The sequence below is a fragment of the Eptatretus burgeri genome, unplaced genomic scaffold, assembly GCF_056783735.1.
Source record: "Eptatretus burgeri isolate ZD-2024b unplaced genomic scaffold, Ebu_testis_v1 Ebu_testis_scaffold_554, whole genome shotgun sequence".
Classification (NCBI taxonomy): Eukaryota; Metazoa; Chordata; class Myxini; order Myxiniformes; family Myxinidae; genus Eptatretus; species Eptatretus burgeri.
The window spans coordinates 557-13,578 of record NW_028222503.1 but is presented as its reverse complement, the minus strand read 5'-3'; the positions used below and the strand labels follow the sequence as shown (position 1 = coordinate 13,578).

The following is a 13,022-nucleotide window of genomic DNA, read 5'->3' as shown; positions in this document are numbered from 1 at the left end:
TGTATGAGTATGTTGTCAGGATTACTCTATATGTAGGAATGGGACAGAAAGAAATGGTCGCTGAAAACAAATGTGTTCAAAATGATGAATTGAAAAGCAACTTTCGAATGAAGCCAAACGCCTTTGAAAGCCAAAACATTTATTCTCGAACATTTTCAAAACTTTCAAGAATGAAAAAGGCTCCTGAATACATCGCTGAAGAACCAAGTGTCGAGATTGCAAAATCACCGAATTGTTCATCCACTGAATTGTTCCACCCGAAACAGAAGTGGGTTTTGTTTTTCCCGGTCTGTCCATTTCTTTGATTTTCCTTGCAAAATCGAAGATTATCCAACGATATTAATCGGTCAACTTTGTTTTCACTTGGTAAAAAACAAATTTTTCCCAAGTATGTTTTTGGGCTCGTCAGTTCGTTTTTTAATTTGTCACTTGGTTTAAAAAATATATATATTTTGACATCCACGTTGATCGCTTTCGTTTGTTTGAATGTCGGCTCACCATTAATCGACTGCAGATCACAATTTTAAACCGATCTTCACAAAACTTCACCAACCGGTGAGTTGGTGGACAAACAGAATGCAACTTATTTTTGAGGTCGAAATCACAAAAGGACATCACAGTCCAAAAATTCAACAACTTTTTAATTTCAAAAACCCTCAATTTTCACCAGATTGATTTCAAATTTGAATAGGATTTGCCGATCAGGTCAATGAATTCAACCAGGAATGATGCTTGAGGTCAGCAGCGGCCAAAAGGTCAAAATAGGCCGAATTTCTAAAATTCTCAATTTTCATCGAATTGACTTCAAATTTGAAGAACATTTGCAGACGCGTTCATTGAATTCAACCAATGATTAGTTTTGAGGTCATCTTTGGATAAAAGGTAAACATCAGACAATAGGTCAAAAAAGGCCACATTTATAAAATTTCCAATTTTCATTCAATTAACTTTACATTTCAAGAGAATTTACATCTTATTTCATATACTTCAACGAACCTTTATTTTTAAGGTGAACATAGGCCAGAAGGTCAACATACGCCAAAAGGTCAAAATGGGCTGAATTTCAAAAATCCTCATTTTGAAAATGATTAACTTGATATTTACAGAGCATTTGCAGATGAGTCACTGAATTCAACCAATGATTAGTTTTGTGGTCATCTTTGGATAAACGGTAAACACAGGACAAAAGGTCCACAAAGGCCGCATTTATAAAATTCCCAATTTTCAACCCATTGACTCGAAATTTCAAGAGGATTTACATCTTATTTCATTTTCTTCAACGACCTTGTATTTTTAGGTGAACAGAGGGCAAAAGGTCAACATATGCCAAAAGGTCAAAATGGTCCGAATTTCAAAAATCCTCATTTTGAATCCGATTTACTTGATATTTCAAAAGCATTTACACATCATGTCACTGAATTCAACCTCCTAATATTTTTGAGGTCAACATGGATCAAAACGTCAACATCGGCCCAATGTCAACAACAAACTTGGGAAAGAAGGGCATCCTCGTCGCCTTTCTCGTTCTTCTTGACTTTGTCAAAGATGAGGTAAAAAAAAAAACGAATGCCTCGTGTGAGGATTGAACTCACGACCTTCAGATTATGAGACTGACACGCTGCCGACTACGCCAACGAGGCTGTCTGAGAATCTTTTCGGGATTACTCTATATGTAGGAATGGGACAGAAAGCAATGGCCGCTGCAAACAAATGTGTTCAAAATGATGATTTGAAAAGCGACTTTCGAATGAAGCCAAAAGCCGTTGAAAGCCAAAACTTTTATTCTCGAACATCTTCAAAACTAACAAGAATGAAAAAGGCTCCTGAATACATCGGTAAAGAACCAAGTGTCGACATTGCAAAATCACCGAATTGTTCATCCACTGAATTGTTCCACCCGAAACAGAAGTGGGTTTTGTTTTTCCCCTGTCTGTCCATTTGTTTGATTAAACTTGCAAAATCGAAGATTTTCCAACAATATTCGTCGGTCAACTTTGTTCTCACTTGAGAAAAAAAACAAATTTTTGTCAAGTGTGTTTGTGGCTCGTCAGTTAGTTTTTTAATTTGTCACTTGGTAAAAAAAATACTTTTTTTGATATCCACGTTGATCGCTTCCGTTTGTTTGAATGTCCACTCGGCGTTAATCGACTGCAGATCACAATTTTAAACTGATATTCACAAAACTTCCCCAACCGGTGAGTTGGTGGACCAACAGAACGCAAAATATTTTTGAGGTCGAAATCACAAAAGGACATCACATTCCAAAAATTCAACAACTTTTTAATTTCTAAAACCCTCAATTTTCAACCGATTGATTTCAATTTGAATAGGATTTGCCGATCAGGTCAAAGAATTCAACAACGAATTAATTATGCTTGAGGTCAGCAGAGGCCAAAAGGTCAAAATAGGCCAAATTTCGAAATCCTCAATTTTCCAACAATTGAAGTGAAATTTGAAGAGCATTTGCAGACGAGTTACTGAATTCAACCAATGTTTCGTTTTGAGGTCAGCATAGGCCAAAAGGTCAATACCGGCCAACTTTCTAAAATTGTGAATTTTCATCGAATTTACTTCAAATTAGAAGAACATTTGCAGACGTGTTCACTGAATTCAACCAATTATTAGTTTTGAGGTCATCTTTGGATAAAAGGTAAACATCGGACAAAAGGTCAACAAAGGCCGCATCTATAAAATTCCCAATTTTCATCCAATTGACTTGAAATTTCAAGAGGATTTACATCTTATTTCATTTACTTCAATGACCTTTTATTTTTAAGGTGAACTTAGGGCAAAAGGTCAACATACGCCAAAAGGTCAAAATGGGCCGAATTTCAAGAATCCTCATTTTGAATTCGATTAACTTGATATTTAAAGAGTATTAACACAGCATGTTTCTCAATTGAATTTCCTAATATTTTTGAGGTCAACATGGACCAAAACGTCAACATCGGCCCAAGGTCAACAACTAACTTGGGAAAGAAGGCATCCTCATCGCCTTTCTCGTTCTTCTTGACTTTGTCATTGATGAGGTAAAAAAAAAAAACTAATGCCTCGTGTGAGGATTGAACTCACGACCTTCAGATTATGAGACTGACACGCTGCCGACTGCGCTAAGGAGGCTGTCTGAGAATCTTTTCGGGATTACTCTATATGTAGGAATGGGACAGAAAGAAATGGCCGCTGCAAACAAATGTGTTCAAAATGATGATTTGAAAAGCGACTTTCGAATGAAGCCAAAAGCCGTTGAAAGCCAAAACTTTTATTCTCGAACATCTTCAAAACTAACAAGAATGAAAAAGGCTCCTGAATACATCGGTAAAGAACCAAGTGTCGACATTGCAAAATCACCGAATTGTTCATCCACTGAATTGTTCCACCCGAAACAGAAGTGGGTTTTGTTTTTCCCCTGTCTGTCCATTTGTTTGATTAAACTTGCAAAATCCAAGATTTTCCAACGATATTAGTCGGTCGACTTTGTTCTCACTTGGTAAAAAACAAATTTTTCCCAAGTATGTTTTTGGGCTCGTCAGTTCGTTTTTTAATTTGTCACTTGGTTAAAAAAAATATATATATTTTGACATCCACGTTGATCGCTTTCGTTTGTTTGAATGTCGGCTCACCATTAATCGACTGCAGATCACAATTTTAAACCGATCTTCACAAAACTTCACCAACCGGTGAGTTGGTGGACAAACAGAATGCAACTTATTTTTGAGGTCGAAATCACAACAGGACATCACATTCCAAAAATTCAACAACTTTTTAATTTCTAAAACCCTCAATTTTCACCCGATTGATTTCAAATTTGAATAGGATTTGCTGATGAGGTCAAAGAATTCATCAAGGACTTATGCTTGAGGTCAGCAGAGGCCAAAAGGTCAAAATAGGCCAAATTTCGAAATCCTCAATTTTCCAACAATTGAAGTGAAATTTGAAGAGCATTTACAGACGAGTTACTGAATTCAACCAATGTTTCGTTTTGAGGTCAACATAGGCCAAAGGGTCAACACCGGCCAACTTTCTAAAATTGTGAATTTTCATCGAATTTACTTCAAATTAGAAGAACATTTGCAGACGCGTTCACTGAATTCAACCAATGATTAGTTTTGAGGTCATCTTTGGATAAAATGTAAACATCGGACAAAAGGTCAACAAAGGCCGAATCTATAAAATTCCCAATTTTCATCCAATTGACTTATAATTTCAAGAGGATTTACATCTTATTTCATTTACTTCAATGACCTTTTATTTTTAAGGTGAACATTGGGCAAAAGGTCAACATACGCCAAAAGGTCAAAATGGGCCGAATTTCAAGAATCCTCATTTTGAATACGATTAACTTGATATTTAAAGAGTATTTACACAGCATGTTTCTCAATTGAATCTCCCAATATTTTTGAGGTCAACATGGACCAAAACGTCAACATCGGCCCAAGGTCAACAACTGACTTGTTGAAGAAGGGCATCCTCATCGCCTTTCCAGTTATTCTTGACTTTGTCATTCATGAGGAAAAAAAAGCTCATGCCTCGTGTGAGGATCGAACTCACGACCTTCAGATTATGAGACTGACACGCTGCCGACTGCGCTAACAAGGCTGTCTGAGTATGTTGTCAGGATTACTCTATATGTAGGAATGGGACAGAAAGAAATGGCCGCTGCAAACAAATGTGTTCAAAATGATGAATTGAAAAGCAACTTTCGAATGAAGCCAAACGCCTTTGAAAGCCAAAACTTTTATTCTCGAACATTTTCAAAACTTTCAAGAATGAAAAAGGCTCCTGAATACATCGCTGAAGAACCAAGTGTCGAGATTGCAAAATCACCAAATTGTTTATCCACTGAATTGTTCCACCCGAAACAGAAGTGGGTTTTGTTTTTCCCCTCTCTGTCCATTTCTTTGAATTTCCTTGCAAAATCGAAGATTATCCAACGATATTAATCGGTCAACGTTGTTCTCACTGAGTAAAAAACAAATTTTTCCCAAGTATGTTTTTGGGCTCGGCAGTTCGTTTTTTAATTTGTCACTTGGTTAAAAAATATATATATTTTGACATCCACGTTGATCGCTTTCGTTTGTTTGAATGTCGGCTCACCATTAATCGACTGCAGATCACAGTTTTAAACCGATCTTCACAAACCTTCACCAACCAATGAGTTGGTGGACAAATAGAATGCAACTTATTTTTGAGGTCGAAATCACAAAAGGACATCACAGTCGAAAAATTCAACAACTTTTTAAATTCAAAAACCCTCAATTTTCACCCGATTGATTTCAAATTTGAATAGGATTTGCCGATCAGGTCAATGAATTCAACCATGAATGATGCTTGAGGTCAGCAGAGGCCAAAAGGTCAAAATAGGCCGAATTTCTAAAATTCTCAATTTTCATCGAATTGACTTCAAATTAGAAGAACATTTGCAGACGCGTTCAATGAATTCAACCAATGATTAGTTTTGAGGTCATCTTTGGATAAAAGGTAAACACCGGACAAAAGGTCCACAAAGGCCGCATTTATAAAATTCCCAATTTTCATTCAATTAACTTTAAATTTCAAGAGAATTTACATCTTATTTCAGATACTTCAACGAACTTTTATTTTTAAGGTGAACATAGGCCAAAAGGTCAACATACGCCAAAAGGTCAAAATGGGCTGAATTTCAAAAATCCTCATTTTGAAAACGATAAACTTGATATTTGCAGAGCATTTGCAGATGAGTCACTGAATTCAACCAATGATTAGTTTTGTGGTCATCTTTGGATAAACGGTAAACACCGGACAAAAGGTCCACAAAGGCCGCATTTATAAAATTCCCAATTTTCAACCCGTTGACTCGAAATTTCAAGAGGATTTACATCTTATTTCATTTTCTTCAACGACCTTGTATTTTTAAGGTGAACAGAGGGCAAAAGGTCAACATATGCCAAAAGGTCAAAATGGGCCGAATTTCAAAAATCATCATTTTGAATACGATTTACTTGATATTTCAAGAGCATTTACACATCATGTCACTGAATTCAACCTCCTAATATTTTTGAGGTCAACATGGACCAAAACTTCAACATCGGCCCAAGGTCAACAACTAACTTGGGAAAGAAGGCATCCTCATCGCCTTTCTCGTTCTTCTTGACTTTGTCATTGATGAGGTAAAAAAAAACTAATGCCTCGTGTGAGGATTGAACTCACGACCTTCAGATTATGAGACTGACACACTGCCGACTGTGCTAACGAGGCTGTCTGAGAATCTTTTCGGGATTACTCTATATGTAGGAATGGGACAGAAAGAAATGGCCGCTGCAAACCAATGTGTTCAAAACGATGATTTGAAAAGCGACTTTCGAATGAAGCCAAAAGCCGTTGAAAGCCAAAACTTTTCTTCTCGAACATCTTCAAAACTAACAAGAATGAAAAAGGCTCCTGAATACATCGGTAAAGAACCAAGTGTCGACATTGCAAAATCACCGAATTGTTCTTCCACTGAATTGTTCCACCCGAAACAGAAGTGGGTTTTGTTTTTCCCTGTCTGTCCACTTGTTTGATTAAACTTACAAAATCGAAGATTTTCCAACGATATTAGTCGGTCGACTTTGTTCTCACTTGGGAAAAAAACAAATTTTTGTCAAGTGTGTTTGTGGCTCGTCAGTTAGTTTTTTAATTTGTCACTTGGTAAAAAAAATACTTTTTTGATATCCACGTTGATCGCTTCCGTTTGTTTGAATGTCCACTCAGCGTTAATCGACTGCAGATCACAATTTTAAACCGATCTTCACAAAACTTCCCCAACCGGTGAGTTGGTGGACCAACAGAACGCAAAATATTTTTGAGGTCGAAATAACAAAAGGACATCACAGTCCAAAATTTCAAAAACTTTTTAATTTCTAAAACCCTCAATTTTCACCCGATTGATTTCAATTTGAATAGGATTTGCCGATCAGGTCAAAGAATTCAACAAGGAATTATGCTTGAGGTCAGCAGAGGCCAAAAGGTCAAAATAGGCCAAATTTCGAAATCCTCAATTTTCCAACAATTGAAGTGAAATTTGAAGAGCATTTGCAGACGAGTTACTGAATTCAACCAATGTGTCCTTTTGAGGCAACATAGGCCAAAGGGTCAACACCGGCCAACTTTCTAAAATTGTGAATTTTCATCGAATTTACTTCAAATTAGAAGAACATTTGCAGACGCGTTCACTGAATTCAACCAATGATTAGTTTTGATGTCATCTTTGGATAAAAGGTAAACATCGGACAAAAGGTCAACAAAGGCCGCATCTATAAAATTCCCAATTTTCATCCAATTGACTTGAAATTTCAAGAGGATTTACATCTTATTTCATTTACTTCAATGACCTTTTATTTTTAAGGTGAACATAGGGCAAAAGGTCAACATACGCCAAAAGGTCAACATGGGCCGAATTTCAAGAATCCTCATTTTGAATACGATTAACTTGATATTTAAAGTGTATTAACACAGCATGTTTCTCAATTGAATCTCCTAATATTTTTGAGGTCAACATGGACCAAAACGTCAACATCGGCCCAAGGTCAACAACTGACTTGTTGAATACGGGCATCCTCATTGCCTTTCCAGTTCTTCTTGACTTTGTCATTCATGAGGTAAAAAAAACTCATGCCTCGTGTGAGGTTCGAACTCACGACCTTCAGATTATGAGACTGACACGCTGCCGACTGCGCTAATGAGGCTGTCTGAGCATGTTTTCAGGATTACTCTGTATGTAGGAATGGGACAGAAAGAAATGGCCGCTGAAAACAAATGTGTTCAAAATGATGAATTGAAAAGCAACTTTCGAATGAAGCCAAACGCCTTTGAAAGCCAAAACTTTTATTCTCGAACATTTTCGAAACTTTCAAGAATGAAAAAGGCTCCTGAATACATCTCTGAAGAACCAAGTGTCGAGATTGCAAAATCACCGAATTGTTCATCCACTGAATTGTTCCCCCCAAAACAGAAGTGGGTTTTGTTTTTCCCCTGTCTGTCCATTTCTTTGATTTTCCTTGCAAAATCGAAGATTATCCAACGATATTAATCGGTCAACTTTGTTCTCCCTTGGTAAAAATTTTTTTTTTCCCAAGTATGTTTTTGGGCTCGTCAGTTCGTTTTTTAATTTGTCACTTGGTTAAAAAAAGATATATATTTTGACATCCACGTTGATCGCTTTCGTTTGTTTGAATGTCCGCTCACCATTAATCGACTGCAGATCACAATTTTAAACCGATAATCACAAAACTTCACCAACCGGTGAGTTGGTGGACAAATAGAATGCAGCTTATTTTTGAGGTCGAAATCACAAAAGGACATCTCAGTCCAAAAATTCAACAACTTTTTAATTTCAAAAACCCTCAATTTTCACCCGATTGATTTCAAATTTGAATAGGATTTGCCGATCAGGTCAATGAATTCAACCAGGAATGATGCTTGAGGTCAGCAGAGGCCAAAAGGTCAGAATAGGCCGAATTTCTAAAATTCTCAATTTTCATCGAATTGACTTCAAATTTGAAGAACATTTGCAGACGCGTTCAATGAATTCAACCAATGATTAGTTTTGAGGTCATCTTTGGATAAAAGGTAAACATCAGACAAAAGGTCAACAAAGGCCGCATCTATAAAATTCCCAATTTTCATCCAATTGACTTAAAATTTCAAGAGGATTTACATCTTATTTCATTTACTTCAACGAACTTTTATTTTTAAGGTGAACATAGGCCAAAAGGTCAACATACGCCAAAAGGTCAAAATGGGCTGAATTTCAAAAATCCTCATTTTGAAAATGATTAACTTGATATTTACAGAGCATTTGCAGATGAGTCACTGAATTCAACCAATGATTAGTTTTCTGGTCATCTTTGGATAAAAGGTAAACACCGGACAAAAGGTCCACAAAGGCCGCATTTATAAAATTCCCAATTTTCAACCCGTTGACTCGAAATTTCAAGAGGATTTACATCTTATTTCATTTTCTTCAACGACCTTGTATTTTTAAGGTGAACAAAGGGCAAAAGGTCAACATATGCCAAAAGGTCAAAATGGGCCGAATTTCAAAAATCCTCATTTTGAATACGATTTACTTGATATTTCAAGAGCATTTACACATCATGTCACTGAATTCAACCTCCTAATATTTTTGAGGTCAACATGGACCAAAACGTCAACATCGGCCCAAGGTCAACAACTAACTTGGGAAAGAAGGCATCCTCATCGCCTTTCTCGTTCTTCTTGACTTTGTCATTGATGAGGTAAAAAACAAATGCCTCGTGTGAGGATTGAACACACAACCTTCAGATTATGAGACTGACACGCTGCCGACTGCGCTAACGAGGCGTCTGAGAATCTTTTCGGGATTACTCTATATGTAGGAATGGGACAGAAAGAAATGGCCGCAGCAAACCAATGTGTTCAAAATGATGATTTGAAAAGCGACTTTCGAATGAAGCCAAAAGCCGTTGAAAGCCAAAACTTTTCTTCTCGAACATCTTCAAAACTAACAAGAATGAAAAAGGCTCCTGAATACATCGGTAAAGAACCAAGTGTCGACATTGCAAAATCACCGAATTGTTCATCCACTGAATTGTTCCACCCGAAACAGAAGTGGGTTTTGTTTTTCCCCTGTCTGTCCACTTGTTTGATTAAACTTGCAAAATCGAAGATTTTCCAACGATATTAGTCGGACGACTTTGTTCTCACTTGGGAAAAAACAAATTTTTGTCAAGTGTGTTTGTGGCTCGTCAGTTAGTTTTTTAATTTGTCACTTGGTAAAAAAAAATACTTTTTTGATATCCACGTTGATCGCTTCCGTTTGTTTGAATGTCCACTCAGCGTTAATCGACTGCAGATCACAATTTTAAACCGATCTTCACAAAACTTCCCCAACCGGTGAGTTGGTGGACCAACAGAACGCAAAATATTTTTGAGGTCGAAATAACAAAAGGACATCACAGTCCAAAATTTCAAAAACTTTTTAATTTCTAAAACCCTCAATTTTCACCCGATTGATTTCAATTTGAATAGGATTTGCCGATCAGGTCAAAGAATTCAACAACGAATTATTCTTGAGGTCAGCAGAGGCCAAAAGGTCAAAATAGGCCAAATTTCGAAATCCTCAATTTTCCAACAATTGAAGTGAAATTTGAAGAGCATTTGCAGACGAGTTACTGAATTCAACCAATGTTTCCTTTTGAGGCAACATAGGCCAAAGGGTCAACACCGGCCAACTTTCTAAAATTGTGAATTTTCATCGAATTTACTTCAAATTAGAAGAACATTTGCAGACGCGTTCACTGAATTCAACCAATGATTAGTTTTGATGTCATCTTTGGATAAAAGGTAAACATCGGACGAAAGGTCAACAAAGGCCGCATCTATAAAATTCCCAATTTTCATCCAATTGACTTGAAATTTCAAGAGGATTTACATCTTATTTCATTTACTTCAATGACCTTTTATTTTTAAGGTGAACATAGGGCAAAAGGTCAACATACGCCAAAAGGTCAATATGGGCCGAATTTCAAGAATCCTCATTTTGAATACGATTAACTTGATATTTAAAGAGTATTAACACAGCATGTTTCTCAATTGAATCTCCTAATATTTTTGAGGTCAACATGGACCAAAACGTCAACATCGGCCCAAGGTCAACAACTGACTTGTTGAATACGGGCATCCTCATTGCCTTTCCAGTTCTTCTTGACTTTGTCATTCATGAGGTAAAAAAAACTCATGCCTCGTGTGAGGTTCGAACTCACGACCTTCAGATTATGAGACTGACACGCTGCCGACTGCGCTAACGAGGCTGTCTGAGCATGTTTTCAGGATTACTCTGTATGTAGGAATGGGACAGAAAGAAATGGCCGCTGAAAACAAATGTGTTCAAAATGATGAATTGAAAATCAACTTTCGAATGAAGCCAAATGCCTTTGAAAGCCAAAACATTTATTCTCGAACATTTTCGAAACTTTCAAGAATGAAAAAGGCTCCTGAATACATCTCTGAAGAACCAAGTGTCGAGATTGCAAAATCACCGAATTGTTCATCCACTGAATTGTTCCCCCCGAAACAGAAGTGGGTTTTGTTTTTCCCCTGTCTGTCCATTTCTTTGATTTTCCTTGCAAAATCGAAGATTATCCAACGATATTAATCGGTCAACTTTGTTCTCCCTTGGTAAAAATTTTTTTTTTCCCAAGTATGTTTTTGGGCTCGTCAGTTCGTTTTTTAATTTGTCACTTGGTTAAAAAAAGATATATATTTTGACATCCACGTTGATCGCTTTCGTTTGTTTGAATGTCCGCTCACCATTAATCGACTGCAGATCACAATTTTAAACCGATAATCACAAAACTTCACCAACCGGTGAGTTGGTGGACAAATAGAATGCAGCTTATTTTTGAGGTCGAAATCACAAAAGGACATCTCAGTCCAAAAATTCAACAACTTTTTAATTTCAAAAACCCTCAATTTTCACCCGATTGATTTCAAATTTGAATAGGATTTGCCGATCAGGTCAATGAATTCAACCAGGAATGATGCTTGAGGTCAGCAGAGGCCAAAAGGTCAGAATAGGCCGAATTTCTAAAATTCTCAATTTTCATCGAATTGACTTCAAATTTGAAGAACATTTGCAGACGCGTTCAATGAATTCAACCAATGATTAGTTTTGAGGTCATCTTTGGATAAAAGGTAAACATCAGACAAAAGGTCAACAAAGGCCGCATCTATAAAATTCCCAATTTTCATCCAATTGACTTAAAATTTCAAGAGGATTTACATCTTATTTCATTTACTTCAACGAACTTTTATTTTTAAGGTGAACATAGGCCAAAAAGGTCAACATACGCCAAAAGGTCAAAATGGGCTGAATTTCAAAAATCCTCATTTTGAAAATGATTAACTTGATATTTACAGAGCAATTGCAGATGAGTCACTGAATTCAACCAATGATTCGTTTTCTGGTCATCTTTGGATAAAAGGTAAACACCGGACAAAAGGTCCACAAAGGCCGCATTTATAAAATTCCCAATTTTCAACCCGTTGACTCGAAATTTCAAGAGGATTTACATCTTATTTCATTTTCTTCAACGACCTTGTATTTTTAAGGTGAACAAAGGGCAAAAGGTCAACATATGCCAAAAGGTCAAAATGGGCCGAATTTCAAAAATCCTCATTTTGAATACGATGAACTTGATATTTCAAGAGCATTTACACATCATGTCACTGAATTCAACCTCCTAATATTTTTGAGGTCAACATGGACCAAAACGTCAACATCGGCCCAAGGTCAACAACTAACTTGGGAAAGAAGGCATCCTCATCGCCTTTCTCGTTCTTCTTGACTTTGTCATTGATGAGGTAAAAAAAAAACGAACGCCTCGTGTGAGGATTGAACTCACGACCTTCAGATTATGAGACTGACACGCTGCCGACTGCGCTAACGAGGCGTCTGAGAATCTTTTCGGGATTACTCTATATGTAGGAATGGGACAGAAAGAAATGGCCGCAGCAAACCAATGTGTTCAAAATGATGATTTGAAAAGCGACTTTCGAATGAAGCCAAAAGCCGTTGAAAGCCAAAACTTTTCTTCTCGAACATCTTCAAAACTAACAAGAATGAAAAAGGCTCCTGAATACATCGGTAAAGAACCAAGTGTCGACATTGCAAAATCACCGAATTGTTCATCCACTGAATTGTTCCACCCGAAACAGAAGTGGGTTTTGTTTTTCCCCTGTCTGTCCACTTGTTTGATTAAACTTGCAAAATCGAAGATTTTCCAACGATATTAGTCGGACGACTTTGTTCTCACTTGGGAAAAAAACAAATTTTTGTCAAGTGTGTTTGTGGCTCGTCAGTTAGTTTTTTAATTTGTCACTTGGTAAAAAAAAAATACTTTTTTGATATCCACGTTGATCGCTTCCGTTTGTTTGAATGTCCACTCAGCGTTAATCGACTGCAGATCACAATTTTAAACCGATCTTCACAAAACTTCCCCAACCGGTGAGTTGGTGGACCAACA

The 13,022-nt window shown here is 36.9% G+C and overlaps 2 non-coding genes across 2 annotated transcripts; both read right to left on the bottom strand.

Annotated features, from left to right (window-relative positions):
- Positions 1–10,735: 10,735 nt before the first annotated feature.
- On the bottom strand, positions 10,736–10,808 carry TRNAM-CAU (transfer RNA methionine (anticodon CAU)). The gene has a single exon. It is a non-coding gene; the product is annotated as a tRNA-Met (tRNA).
- A 1,568-nt stretch (positions 10,809–12,376) lies between these two features.
- On the bottom strand, positions 12,377–12,449 carry TRNAM-CAU (transfer RNA methionine (anticodon CAU)). The gene has a single exon. It is a non-coding gene; the product is annotated as a tRNA-Met (tRNA).
- Positions 12,450–13,022: the final 573 nt, after the last annotated feature.